The sequence below is a fragment of the Haemaphysalis longicornis genome, unplaced genomic scaffold, assembly GCF_048455015.1.
Source record: "Haemaphysalis longicornis isolate Haplotype H1 unplaced genomic scaffold, Haemaphysalis longicornis Haplotype H1 scaffold_52, whole genome shotgun sequence".
Lineage (NCBI taxonomy): Eukaryota > Metazoa > Arthropoda > Arachnida > Ixodida > Ixodidae > Haemaphysalis > Haemaphysalis longicornis.
This window is the reverse complement of record NW_027526388.1, coordinates 1,740,803-1,755,219: the sequence shown is the minus strand read 5'-3', so window position 1 is coordinate 1,755,219 and position 14,417 is coordinate 1,740,803. Positions and strand designations below refer to the sequence as shown.

Here is a 14,417-nt window from a genome sequence, read left to right as displayed (position 1 = left end):
AAGTTCAGCGACGCAAAACAGTGCAGCAAATGTTGCCCTTTTCCCGCCACACCGGGAGAAGCCTTTCGGCCGTTTCCGCACTGAGCACCTACTTTTGACCACAGAGCAAGAAATAATGCATAAGACACAAGAATGGCATCGGAAGGGTTTAAACTGTTTAAACACTGAGTGGTTTATATAAACGACTCGCAATAGTTACCTTTTGAAATGACGTTCCAGCAGCTTCATCTCCATAAGTATTCCAGTTCACTCTAATCTCCATCCACGGGCCTCCATCATCCATCCGCGGGCAGCCATGTTTATTATTATGAAACTGCTATGGCCGAATCAGCTGAATCACACTTTCGTAAAAAGTACACAGACGTCTCTAATGGTGTAGAATAACAATCAAGCTTTAAAAATGTATTGAGTTATAATTAAAATAAAATAAAAAATAGTTTTTTAACTTATAGTTATAAATATTTTACCTAATTACGAACTAAAATGGCAACAAGGCAGAACCAGGACCAGAACCAAGCAGCAGGCCATTTGAGCGGGACGGTTCTTTCCTCCCTGAGAAAGTTGCCGTAATCGAAAGCAGCGTTTTTAGTTGGTTTAATAGCCTTTCTCTGAAGCACTTTCTGTAACAATGGCGCGCTACCTACGGGTGCTCTTTTATAGGTTGACGCGCAAGGCATTTGCTGTACAGCTGTACCTCGCTCCTTCGCGCGCATTATGCGCGCCTATGAGTTTTATTATTCTACACAAAAATAAAACATTGGGCTAGCTGACCGAATCAACATGAAACCACGCACACGCTTCCGCATACATCCCAATAACAGCCATTCTGGGACATTTTTAGGACTCTCCCAGTGCGGAAGTCCCAGGGATGCCCATAGGCTGTGCTTTTTGGGACATGGGATTTAGGTCCTTTTTTGGGATGTCCTTAGGATGTTTGGAGTTGTCTGGGGTGTTCCCCATCCAGTGGCAGGTGTTGCTGTAGCAACTGTTTGCGTTAGTGGAACCCTGACTCAGCGCCTGGAGACAGGCATATTGATCACAGAGAAAAAGTTGGCGGCTGCACTAGGCGAGTACTGTGAATTTATTGTGCCAACAGCAAAGTGCAGAATTCCGTTTCACTCATTTATAAAAAAGCCTTCACCACAGTCATACTCTGTAACACTAATAAAAAAAACACAGCATTGCTTAATACATCAAAAGCAAGAGTGCAAGCTTACCTTGAGGAAGTTGTTTTGAACTTTTGAAGGCTGGTAAACAGGAAACATGCAAACTATGCAGCGAAAATGAGTGAAGGCATAAGCATGTCGCATCAATGTATTTATTGTCCCATCCAAGAGCCACTGTGAACATATTGGTACCAGGATTTAGTTTGTAGCTACCTACCAGCATTGCCATTTTCGCAACCAGCATACTGATGTACGCAGGCTGCTTTATGCAGGAATCAACAAAATGGTTACTGTAAGTGGCGAACAAATGCGACGTTAGGTTACGGTAAAAAGATTGCATGAAAGGAACCCTAGAAAAGCTTATAGCTGTAGAGCAGAAGTGTTTCGATCAGCATCTGCCAGCACAGTAGAAGCAGGGCAACAATCTGATCAACGAACAAAACAAGGGTCTTAAAACAGCGTACACTCGGCATGACAATATACAGCCACAGTGAACAGCAGTGGGTGGATACAATCTGCAACTTGATAACAGCCAGAAGTAGGTGAGGCAGCCTTCTACCCCACTGATCAGAACCTTTTGAGCCATACTGACAGTGCAAGATGGGAAAGGGCAGCTTAACATTTTTCAATCCATTGTTTGGGCAGACATCAATGGTGCATAAACAAAACACTGCAGCCACAACGTATAATGTAAGTTTTAACTGACATTCACGTGTTGAAAGCTGATCCCCTACGTCACACCTTCATGAATATGTTGCTGGAGGAGGTGGCGGCGCCACAAAAAGTTTGTGGAAGGTGCACAATAGAACCTGGCTTCAATAGAGATTTACATGAGCAGTGAGGACGTGCCAGCTCTCTCACAGTCATTGTCACCACACACAGTCCTCCTCAGCAGGGTCCCTCAAGTGAATACCACTTTGGAACACAGTGGGCTAAAATACCACGCAGAATACTTCCACTTCATTCTTTCAGTTCAATAAGCACGTACACAAGACTTCAAATGGCTGCTCATAGTAGTTAAATGAAGTTGGTTTCATGCTGTGCCAAGGCTATCGCAAATGAGGCCACTGCTATAAGTCACATTTATGCATACAATGGATGGTTTCGAACAACTAATTTTCTTGCACCCGAGAAAAATTGTTTGAATCTTGAGTGCCTAACAAGCAAGATTCAAAGAACATCTTCCATGCACTACAAGGCACTTTCCTCACCACTTGTTTTTCTCTTTATTGTGCAGCTGAATGTACAGGTTTGTTTTTACTATTTACATATTGTAGGCTGCAATCAACCTCTCCCCAAGCCCTTTTGCTTTTTCAACGGTGGCCCTTGCTAGAATTTTTGTGTTTTTTGCAGCTTGGCGGCATGCCTGCCTTGTCTTGCGCTGCTGATGATCCATCCAATGATCCTGACTTGGAAACTGGTTGCATGCCTGGTGCAGCTTCTTGTGTTGCCTGCTGGTCTGCTCCTTGCACTGCTGACACAGCTGGGACCTGTATCGAAATGGATGGCATCATTGAAGGTTTTGCAAGGCTTTTGTACAGGTATTTAGAGCACAAGTATGTACTCTTAAAATCCAGCACACTAGCATGCTTATTTACAAAAAGGGTTTCAGCAACATAACATATTCAATGACTCTGGTTTTCTCATAAAAACAGACAGTTACGATCAGCTGCGCGCTGCCGTGTTGACACTGAAGTCACTACTTAAACCAAAGAGAAGGCACATACAATGAACTCACAGGACGCCAACAATGTATTCAGAGGTCGTGCTTTAACAAGACATGACTTTAGCAGTTGGATTATTCAAGACTGAACAACCACACAAAATGAGTAAATGTTTTGAACTTATTGTGGAACAGCTACGGAACAACGAATGCATGAAGGCAGCTTGTGTATTATGGAAATGGTACCTCAGAGGCACTATTTAGTTGCTATTTAGGCAAGCACCGTCTGATCAGCAACATTTACGCTGTTTGACACCTTCGCACGTAATTTCAAACTGTATAGAGGCACTGGAAAAAATAGAGAGCCTTTAATTTCACACGCGTACCTGGTTATATCTGGGCGTGAGACCTCGGTTAGACAGGTGATGATTGGTACTTGTGGGCGTGTAATGTACACACACGGTGCTTAGATATATCAGTGCGCGTTATTGGTCATCTAATAGAAACATTCTACACGGCAATTTTCACAAAATCAGGAACTCCCGTAAAATGCAGCCCACTGCTCCAGAACGCCCTGCATGCCTGCCGCTCTTAGCAAGACGAGGCCGCCTTCTGGAAGGTTAACACGAATGAAGTACGAGAATTTTTTCGCTGTGTGGCCTGATAAGATACCCTGTTTCCTACGTTTGTCGCTCTCAACATATAAAATTAACATTTGCTCACAGAAACAGCTCTACAGTGCGTCAAGACATCAAGAATACACGAATAGTACAACAAAGAAAGAACCCGATTAACCATCCGGTCAATAAAACATCGTCTGAGTGTTAGCGAAGAACAGAGGTGATATGGTCGAGTTCCGTGGTCGAGTTGGCCGTTATGGCTTGTTTAAGGCACCAAAGCAAACGATCAGCTGTTACTCAGCGTCCTTTCACGATTTTGTCAGCATGCTGACCGCACGTCGGGTAAGGCGACAACAGTTACACTTATGAGTGGAAATGAACAACAACCGTGTATACTTACTTGGGGTTATATGACGCGTCGCTCCGCTACTCGTAGTCTTCCAGAACGAAATTTAACGCTGTACAGCGGCCCTTCAGCAGACACATCCCACCGCCGACTCGCAAGCAAAAAAAAAAAAAAAAACGAAAAAAATACGCTTCGCCGCCGAATCACCGGCTCCGCTAAACTCAGCCGCGTATGCCGTTCACAAATCACTTCCCCTCTTATAAAAGAGTACTTCTAAACCTTAATTCAAACTTAACGTATAGTACAAGTTGTTTATGTGACTAATAATTTATACTGTAATAAACATCAGTTGTAGCTTTTCAATTTAAAAAAAGATATTTCGAGTCAAGTCAAGATGTTGGCATAGTCAAGCCAAGTTCGAAAATCACACGTCTATCTGGCATGGCCGCCATCATGGGGGTTGAAGCAGACGATCAACGGCTCGCATAGACACTAGCGCCAGTGTCCCCTCTAGTGTATATTAGCAGAGTTGCGCATAGGTCCGCCATCTTGACCGCCGAGCATCCAAAGCAGCGTGGGAAAGCCAACCGTCGGGCTTGAAGGAGTCGTGCGCACCGCGCGAGGGGAGCGTGAGCGCGCCCCCACGTCGCTGCTTTTTTTTTTTTTGTAACGCGCGCTTTGCTTTTTTATTAGGGGTGTTTACGTTAAAAGTGGTGTCAGTATGATTCTAACGAGACAATCTTTTGAATGAACCAAACTTGTGTTTTCTCTTCATGGCTCAGCAGCCATGAAGAGAAAACACAAGTTTGGTTCATTCAAAAGATTGTCTCGTTAGAATCATACTGACACCACTTTTAACGTAAACTTCGCTCAAATAAGCTACATAATTAGGAAAAACGGGAATGGTCATGCGACCCACCAGCTCATTTCCCGCAACAGAACCTGTGATGTCACATGGGCTAAGCTCTGCGATTTGCGGAGGCTGGAAGAAGCAGACGCAAATTAGGTAGAGCTTACAAACTAGACGAACGAGCGATTTGCGCTTAAATTTAGGGCACATTCTTTACAAAGCAATGGGAATGATGGGACAAACAGTGGAAGTTACGAAAGCACATGTAAACATAGAAGTACTGATGCGTTCTGCTGTTCGTACTGCGCACAGCATGCTTTGGTTTAGCTGCACAGCACTACGGGGCTTGGGGTTGTCTCAGACGACACTGGCCGATTGACGCAAGCAACGGTGTCTTACGTGACCCCATTTGTCGAGCGAGCACTGTTTCAGGGAACGAATATTTTCTCCCAGAACAAAAACAAGCCAGGTTTAAATGCGGGCAAAAACAAACCAAACGCTTGCCACGGTATGGTGGCGCCATCTAAGTTACGGAACGTAAAGAAACGCGGGAACAAACCAACACCGCTACAGGGTGGAGACAACCTTTGAAAGGTCCCGTGCCGCCGCAATTGGGCCAACGGGCTCAACGCGTTATTCTTTTCGTTTCCCACGAGACCTAGCAACGCGAAACAGACAATATGATTCAAACTTCTTCAGTAAACCGCGTTGCGGCGATAATTTTAGCGCGGTTTTGACACAATGACTTGCTTCGGCGGCGAGCGAGCAACCGAACATGGCGGCGGCAGCGTTCCGTGTCTCTACCCTGTACGGCGGATGCGTGAATGAAGGTACTCTAGGCTGCAGAGCGGTCGGTTCCCGTGATGTCACTTGGGACCACAAAAACGCACGATTGAGCGGGAAAATCAAAATTTTAACCTAAATTGTTTAATTTCTCAGTGAATAAAGCACCGTTTGTATCCGGACAAGCGCTGGGGGCACTATAAAACACGAAATCTTTCGAATAAAACCAACCTGCATTTTCTCTTCATGGCTCCTTTAAAGGGACACTGAAGTGATATGTAAACATTGCGGGATTACTAGCGCAAATTGTAGTCCGGAGTCCCCAGGCCATGTTTCGACCACTCTAGGTGCGTTTACGCGATTTTATTTAGTAGAAAAACTAATTCGAAAATGCTGTCCTCCTCTCTTTACACTCGCCCATTTTCTGTGGCGTTTTCGCGTGACGTCAGGAGGGGAAGAGCTGGCAATTGGCTGCGCCACGGCTGCGCTACTGCACGGCTCCCCGGCCGACAGAGTCGGTCCGCCCAGCGTTTCGTCCGCCGGCCGCCGGCGGGTCGTCGCAATCAAGGAGGTTAAAAAAAATTGCTTGGTCGCAATTCGTTCGCTTAGTTGAAACGAAGCCAGGACACGTTTGTGAATGGAAGAATGTGCCTTTCTTTACTTGGTTTGTTTGTACACTGTTTCTAGCTCCAAGTCAAGGTCGCTTCACGCCAGTAGGAAAATATAAGGCCTCTTGAAGGCGGGAGAAGACTCAGCGAAGTCAGTATAGGTACTAAGGAAATAAAATAAACTGATATATTTACCGTACAGTGTAAAACTAGGGCGCGGGAAGCACTTTTTTGCGCTGGGCGAACAAGCACAGCGGTCAGCAGCACGACTACGCATCTGCCAACGCTTTTCCGTCTACGAAATGCAATTGCTAGACGTGAGCTACTGTGGAAACTCGGGCGATGCTTACTGCACGATCGCAGTACAACAAATAGTCACCTAAGCTGCTCTAAATGCCAAAACTAAATAAAAGTGTAAACCAGTTGTACAATATATACCCTATATTAGCAACGCCTTCGTGGCCCGCTCCGCGGCTCAGTGGTCTGGGGCGCTGGGTATGTAACCGCAGATGTTTTGCGAGTCACGAGTTCGAATCCCCGCGGGTGCGTGCTTTTTTTTTTTTTTGTAAGTTAACTTTTTTGTTTTCCGCCGATGTTTTCTATATTGGGTTCACCTTTTTTTTGGCCGCAATGTTCATGGCTACACGAACTAGTTCACAAAACGCGCGCAGGCTGGCACTGGCGCGCTAGCGAGTTCTCGTTGGCGTGCTGTTGCCATAAGCACCGACTGCTTGCAGGCAGTGGGCACAGGCCAGAATGAACAGACCCTTGGCCTGGTGCGAACACGCTTTTTACGATACAGGCATGAGGGAGGCAAGCTCCAAATATGGGGGAAAAGCGCATGACATTTGGGCGTCTGCGGGTACGCGGAGGGCGTTCATGCACTGCGTAGGTCTCGGCTAGTGAATGCTACGATTCCAAGCCGTCCTGGGAGGCTTATCTTTATGCATTTTTACAGCTGACAACATGGCAGAAGCGCGGTACGATGATTACTGAGTTATTGAAAATGCCCATCCAACAACGCCACCGGTTGTGTTTTACAGAACCGAAACCGAAACCGAAACTTGTTTGGTTGCTCACCTTGGGCATCGTCCAATCACGGTGCCCGCTCCTCCCAACGTCACAGCTTTAGTTGGTGCGGCCGCCGCAAACCGCGCATGGTAGTTTTTCTTCTTTCGGGCTTTGTAAAATAATTACCGATTTGTCAACCGGATAAACGATGAAAAGTGGGCTAATTTGAGCCAGTCTACGCAGTGCAAGCAAAAACGGGAGCTTGACAAATTCACTTCAGCGTCCCTTTAATGCGATAATTCAAGGGCCCAATGAGACAGTCATCAGCTTCGTTGAAGATGCGCTGCGGCTGAGCACATGCGCTGACTCTCAGGCCACGAAGGAAAAGAAGGGGCGTGCTTTGATGAGGGTCGCCAAAGCGATATTTTCGGCGGGATGGTTTGTAATGCTCCGATGTCGATTGACGAATTTGTGGCAGGCAGAAGCCACAAACATTCAGCGGGTGCTGGCCACCATTATCACCGTCTCACTGCCCCAGCTATCATCTCTGCATTTACGTCGTCCCTACCCATAGGTCGGCAAACTCACTCATGAGAGCACTCACACACCTCCCACTCGACACTCACGAGTGAGTGGTAAGTGAGCCTCACCGTCGTTTTAACCTGGTGAGTGCGAGTGCGAGTGAGGGCGAGCGCCACTCACGGTGAGCCCTTACCACTCGCGAGTGCGAGTTTCACTCGCGGCGAGCCACGCTCAGCACTCGCGAGTGCGAGTTCCAATCGCGGTGAGCCCCGCTCACCACTCATGAGTGCGATTTCCAATCGCGGCCAGACCCGCTCAGCACTCGTGAGTGCGAAAGCCACTCGCGGTGAACCCCACTCACCACTCGCGAGTGCGAGTTCCAATCGCGGTGAGCCCCGCTCACCACTCATGAGTGGCGAGTTGCCCTCGCCGTGAGCCCCACTCGCCACTCATGAGTGCGATTTCCAATCGCGGCGAGACCCGCTCAGCACTCGTGAGTGCGAAAGCCACTCGCGGTGAACCCCACTCACCACTCGCGAGTGCGAGTTCCAATCGCGGTGAGCCCCGCTCACCACTCATGAGTGGCGAGTTGCCCTCGCCGTGAGCCCCACTCGCCACTCATGAGTGCGATTTCCAATCGCGGCGAGACCCGCTCAGCACTCGTGAGTGCGAAAGCCACTCGCGGTGAACCCCACTCACCACTCGCGAGTGCGAGTTCCACTCGCGGCGAGCCCGGCTCGCCACTTATGAGTGGCGTGTGAACGCGCGCTTCTTGCGCGATGTGCGGGGCTTACCGCGGTGAGCATCACTCGCTGTTGGCATTCGTCACAAAAGTCGCTTGCTGTGGTAACTGCTGCTGGCGATATCCACTCGTACGCACAGCCACTAGTTAATGGAACGACTGCCTTTAGCTTCGGGAATATGTGGCTACTCCCCTTTATAATTAAGGCACCGTGGAATCAACTCTCCACTGACCTGTTGATTTAGGAATACGATTTGGATGGACGTCTCACGCCATAATGCACTGATACTCTCACTGTCATGACTCATTGAGGGGCTGTTGCGCGCACTCTCACCGAACGATGTTTCTGGCTCGCAGCGTTTTGTTTGGGAATTAGTGTCGGTAACGTCGTCGCAACAAAGCGATTGCACTTTACTACCGCTGAGCGCTGCGATGGGGGCACTAGGAAGCACCGTGGTCTAGTGCCGTAGTACTTGGTGTACATAATTGGTCGGCTAACTGCAGCTGTCAATAGGCCGGCTGTACGGAAGCACAAATTGTGAGTGCCCGTATTCGTTTGAAAAGGTTTCGCAGATTTTTACGGATTCGTGCATCAGGGTGGCGAAATGGTTCGGATGGGCGAGTTGAGTGTCGTCGAAGCAGTAGCGCATTTTGGAGGCCTTGGCGTATTAAACGTATCAGTGTTTGCCATTACTTATTACGGCGGCGCTCTGTTATGATGCTCGGTTCCACGCGGACTTGGCGTCACACATCTTTCTACGGCAGTTACGGTGCGTGCCTTGAGGCATGTGATTTCCTGATGTGCGGGTGTTTGACACACCTGAAAACTTCACCGCTGCTGTTTTATTGCAAACTTCACCAAAACGTTTACGTTTCGTTATGTTGCGTGAATGTTGCATTGACTCATATACGCCGATGTACGTACCTTTCGCAAGCAAACGAAGTAAGCTCGCCTTAGCATCACCTCACATAGTATTAGTCATGATGACTCGCCGACTGCACCCCTTCGTTGAGTTCCCTGTCTCCCTCTGAAGTTTGTGTATCCGTTCGTGCAGATTCACAAGAACCGCACGTTATGTCTGACTCCTCATTCGCCTTACCGAATAGCGGAGTCCGAATCGTTACTGTTGCGTGCATGTTGTGAAAAATATATTTTATATCTTCAGATCGCGAAAGGTAAGATACTCGCTGTTCCTGCTGCTATTTTGTCATCGACGGTCATTTACCATTACGCGTGTGAACTTGCCTGCCCAAGTTGAAATTGGAACCTGGGCTTCCACATTTTCCTTTTTTTCATTCTGTCCGTTCATGCTTGACAACCAGTTAGTTATGAAGGCGAAATTGCTTCTGCTGCTTTATTTTCGTATTTAGCGTTGTGGTCAGCCCAAACACTGTAGTCCCTGTCATACTTGCTGCGCTTATTCGCTGAAAAGGGCTTCACAGTCTAGTGTTCTTTATATTTTGTGCCCCGTATGTAGATCGTCGTCCGCGTGCCGATGGTGTGCGGACTAGAGGAGGGATACTGTGACCCCTGGGGGGGTGTGACGAATAGTACGTGTTTTCGGCAGTCGGATAGCGTAATTTGTGAATGGGTGAGTGAGTTAATGAGTGCGTGCGTGCGTGCGTGCGAGTTCATATGTGTATGCGCGCGTGCGCGTGTTCAAGTGCGTTGGTGTTCGTGCTTGTGTGCGTGCGTGTGTGTGTCCGATGACTTATTCGCCCCGGTATTTTGTATAAACTTTCTACGTGAACTTGTTTCGGTGCCCGGTGCGGGCGCATGACGGTGTAGTATAGGATCAATCTGCGGTTTTGCTCTGCGGCAGGTTGGCGCCGTTAGAAAGAGGGACAAGGAGAGAAGCGGTGCCAGGCAACTCGTCTCCATGAGTAACCCCGGGCTAAAGTCAGGCGGCACCAATTTGGCGCGACCACGTGGCGCTGCCTCTCTCCCTCGCCTTGTCTCCGCCAAGCGCTCAAGCCCAAGCGCTGCAGTAGCGTTCCTCCGCCTTGCTTGCCATTTTCAATCTTTTTGTGGCGGTGTTTTGCTAGACACTCTCGCACTGCGCCCTTTTCGCCTGGGATTACTCTTGAAATAAACTGTTTGGAGGGTTGTCCAGAGCGAATTGACTGCGCAATTTTAGTGGCTCGGATAGCGCGCTTCGAGATAGGAATATTTGCGCGTGCTGGCCAGTATTTTGACAGATGGCAACAGCTTTTCGAAACTTTTCTTCCGAACTAGACTATCTCTTTTACGTTTGCCACCGCTGTCAAAAGTTTCAGTGTTCCTTTTCTTTTGTAGAATCTGAGCGAAATAGCATGGGCAATAATAAAAAGTTATAAGTGGCTTCAGGCAAATTTTTGAGAATTTGTTCATTTCGTAAAAGAATCCAGCGACGATTACCGCTTGGAAAGTGACATATCAAGACATCTGCTTATAATAACCGAATACATATTAAGGAAAAATTGAGACCCCATTCATGTGGTTTAAAATAAAGGCAAAGTTTAAACTCCCGTGCTGTAAAAAAACGAAGACAGTTGGAATGTGAATTAGCGGTGGTTGTGAGTGAGCGTGAGCGGGTGATGGGAGTGGAGAGTCCGTGTAAGTGGAGGAAGCGAGTGGTGATTGCGAGTGGGTGTGAGTGGCCATTGCAAGTGGTGAGTGCGAGTGCGAGGGAGTGTAAGCGGCCAATGTGAATGGTGAGCGTTAGCGCGAGCGAGTGTGAGCGGTGGGGATGAGTGGTGAGCGTGAGCGTGAGCGTGAGTGAGTGGGAGTTGTGACGACGAGTGGTGAGCGTGAGCCCGAGTGGGTGCGAGTGGTGAGGACGAGTGGCGAGCGTGAGCGGGAGTGAGTGCGAGTTGTGAGAGCGGAGTGGTGGGCGTGAGCGGGAGTGAGTGCGAGTAGTGAGGGTGGTGGGGTGAGCGTGAGCGCGAGTGAGTGCGAGTTGCGAGAGCGGAGTGGTGATCGGGAACTTGAGTGAGTGCGAGTGGTGGGGACGAATGGAGAGCGTGAGCGCGAGTGAGTGCGAGTGGTGGGGACGAGTGGCGAGCGTGAGCACGAGTGAGTGGGAGTAGTAAAGGCGGAGTGGCGAGGGTGAGTGCGAGTGAGTGCGCGTGGTGAGGGTGGAGTGGCGAGCGCGAGTGCGAGTGAGTGCGTTAGGATAAATATATTTTTTTTGAGTGAGTGTGAGTGAGTCGCATCCAGTTTTGCCGAGCTATGAATGCGAGCATAATTACACGTTCAAACTTTATTGTGCACAAATCTTTGCTTCAACGACTGGTTCTCAAAGCAGTGTAAAAAGGTGGCCAAATTGGGACTTCAAATTGGCAATCATACATTTTCATATTTGTTTCTTCGTACATGGTTTGTCGTACATGTAACTGGGGAATCAGCATTAATTACAACAAAACATGTTTCCGGTTCTTCCACCTTAGATCAGCCTGAGTGGTAGTTTATATTTCAAAAACCGGAGGGACTTAGGACTAATGAAATGCGGAAAATATCTGGTGTAAACTATATTTGCACCCAGTATTTTGCACGACAATACTTTTACTCGGTTCATACTTTTGTAATACATGTAAGGTACGTATGAATAAATTTTCTAGAAGGTGTAAAGCAGAAAATGTGGCTCGCCTTTCTTTAAGTTTTCTTAGCCAGATATGTGGCCTGCCTTCTGCACTATTAACCAAAACCGACTAACGGGGAATCGGCATTAGTTCTTTTGGGGACTAAATGTGTTGCCACTAGCAGTAGTCCTTTTTGGGAGTAACGGCAAGGGTACCAGCTGTTAGTCCTTTCACACTTACTTCATTCATGGTTAAAATGTTGGTTTAGCATAAAGACTAACTGGTGGTTCTTTGCAGATCACTGTCAGTCTCCCATCTTTGATCACTGGAGACGAACCGTTGATCCTCTCAGTATCAATCGGTCATCTTTTTGCATTGCTCCCTCTACACTAAATAATACTTTCAGTAATGTTTACTAATGTTCGGACTTGTTAACGCTCCCTTTCTAGATTAACCATTCATACTAAAACACGGTGTTTTGGTTTGCGCAAATCCTCCATGGGGGGTGACTGCTGCTCTATGAGACCGACAATTCAGAAAGCAAAAGTAAACATAGCACACCAGAAACAGTATTTTTTGGCCACCTAAAATATTCACAGAAAATAAAATGTCACTTTAAAGCTTTTCATGCAACACCGTGTCAGCAACATACACCACAGAAGTAAACCGCACTCCACTCTGAATGTCGGAAAATCTCTAATGCGAAGTCCTTTTGGGCAAGCCTTGTAAATGCGATGCTCAAAGTATTGGGCTACTGCACGTAAATAGGACGGCACATGGCTGCTGTCCTTAGCGCAAGCATGGTCCACTTGCACGAGGTAATTGTCAGTTGAGAGAAGACACTGCTCTCTGTGTCGCTGTCGGCAATTGCGGCCATGTCGTCATGCTCCTGCAAGAAAATAGGGCAATAAAATAACTCTTAGGCAGGCATTCAAGGACATTTTCAGCGATCAGAGACCTTTAGGCAGAAAGATGAAAAACACAGAATGCACGAACAGGAACTGCGTGAAGGACACTTAAGAACGGGTTTTGAAATGCGGGGAGAAGAAAGATAACGAAAAGCTGCCATGTGTGATAAACTTTTCGGAGTGCTCTTATCAGCCGAGAAAAGGAAGCTTTGCAATATTGCGCGCTATCAAACTCAGGATCCCTTGCTACTCGAACGAGTCTGGAAAAAAATGTAGTTCGCGGTAGGAAGTAAAATTGAGAAAAACGCAGTTTCCAGCAACCGCAACAAGCATCCGTGAACAATATCCCAAAAAGCAAAATGATAGAAAAAAACAATGCTTTATATAGTGCAGCGAAACGTGGCCTGTCAGGTGCACTCAGGACAAGGCTACGGATAAAATAAGACCCTGGGCATGGTCGCTAACATAAGAGACTCAGGCATTGTTGTTTTTTCGACTCCAGCAGAGAAAACGCCACTCAAACTGCCAATACAACGTGGGGACTCATGCCCCTAACACAACGCATTGAACTACTATATCAGGGCAACACAAAACAGTGGCGTTGTAAAGATTGCTCATTATTCGCATACAGGTTCGCTATCCCGCCGGAAGGTTTACGTTGCACGAAACGGAGGCCTCTGTGCTCTCTTTCAAGGGACATGAAAGGAAACAGAGGTAATTAATGAAAGCAAAGCTGCTTTCCTGCGCTTAGGGTACAAGTGTGTAGAAAAGCTCATTATGTATTTCTGCCTATCATATTGCAGAATGCTTTTTATTTCCAAAATGTAGTAAGGGCCACATTTTCTCAATGTTTACTTCAATTTGAGGTATCCGCATTTTTGTATTGCGTACATATTTGCTGTTATGAAAATACAGCAATTTTTGTAATATTTGGCCGCAAAGTAGAGTTTGCGCAGCGCGCTGACCCAGTGTTTGATGTCATTTTCTGCCTAAAGTCTCCAAATAATGCTTGCCTAAAGACTACAAATCTGTAATAAAATTTGGTGTCACTGCATGCTGCTCGTAAAGCTTATCAGTCGGGCGCTGTTATTTTCGGCCATGCGAGTTTGCTGGGTGCCAGTTCCTGACCCGAACATTGTTAACTCAAGAAATCCGTTGGTAAGAGGAGCGCAAAGAATTGGCAACGCGACTACCGTAATTGTGGTCTTTGAAGGCCAAAATGTTCCAAATTATGTATGTTACGGAACTGTAGTAGCGAGGTGTAGTCTGCATCGCAAGCATTTCAATGTTTGCAAACAGCGCAGCAAAGAAGGCAACAGAAGAGACATTTGCCCTAGCCCCGATGTGAAAGTATGCTTCGACTTTGGGGCCAACAACACGCCGAGGGCCACGAGTACGAGTGCAACCCTAAATGCAAGATATGCGGGGGACAAGACCCAACGGGCAATGGAGAATGCAAAAACAAATACAAGACTCCATAAGTAGTAGCGAGAAGGCGTCGTACATGCACGTCGAACATAACCGTCGCACGTGCGTACGGCCGTGCGTTAGGACAAGCGCCCACATTCCTTTTCTTCCTTTTCTTTCTTCTTCTAACCCCTCTCCTTAAGAAGTAACACTTCTTTATCTAGAATGCT

At 47.3% G+C, this 14,417-nt stretch overlaps 1 long non-coding RNA gene across 1 annotated transcript; it reads right to left on the bottom strand.

The window, feature by feature from the left end:
• Positions 1 to 1,300: 1,300 nt before the first annotated feature.
• On the bottom strand, positions 1,301 to 3,947 carry LOC144140857 (uncharacterized). The gene is made up of 2 exons (XR_013316367.1): positions 3,850 to 3,947; positions 1,301 to 2,656 (listed from the first exon to the last, which is right to left on the bottom strand). It is a non-coding gene; the product is annotated as an uncharacterized LOC144140857 (long non-coding RNA).
• Between the last annotated feature and the right edge of the window lie 10,470 nt (positions 3,948 to 14,417).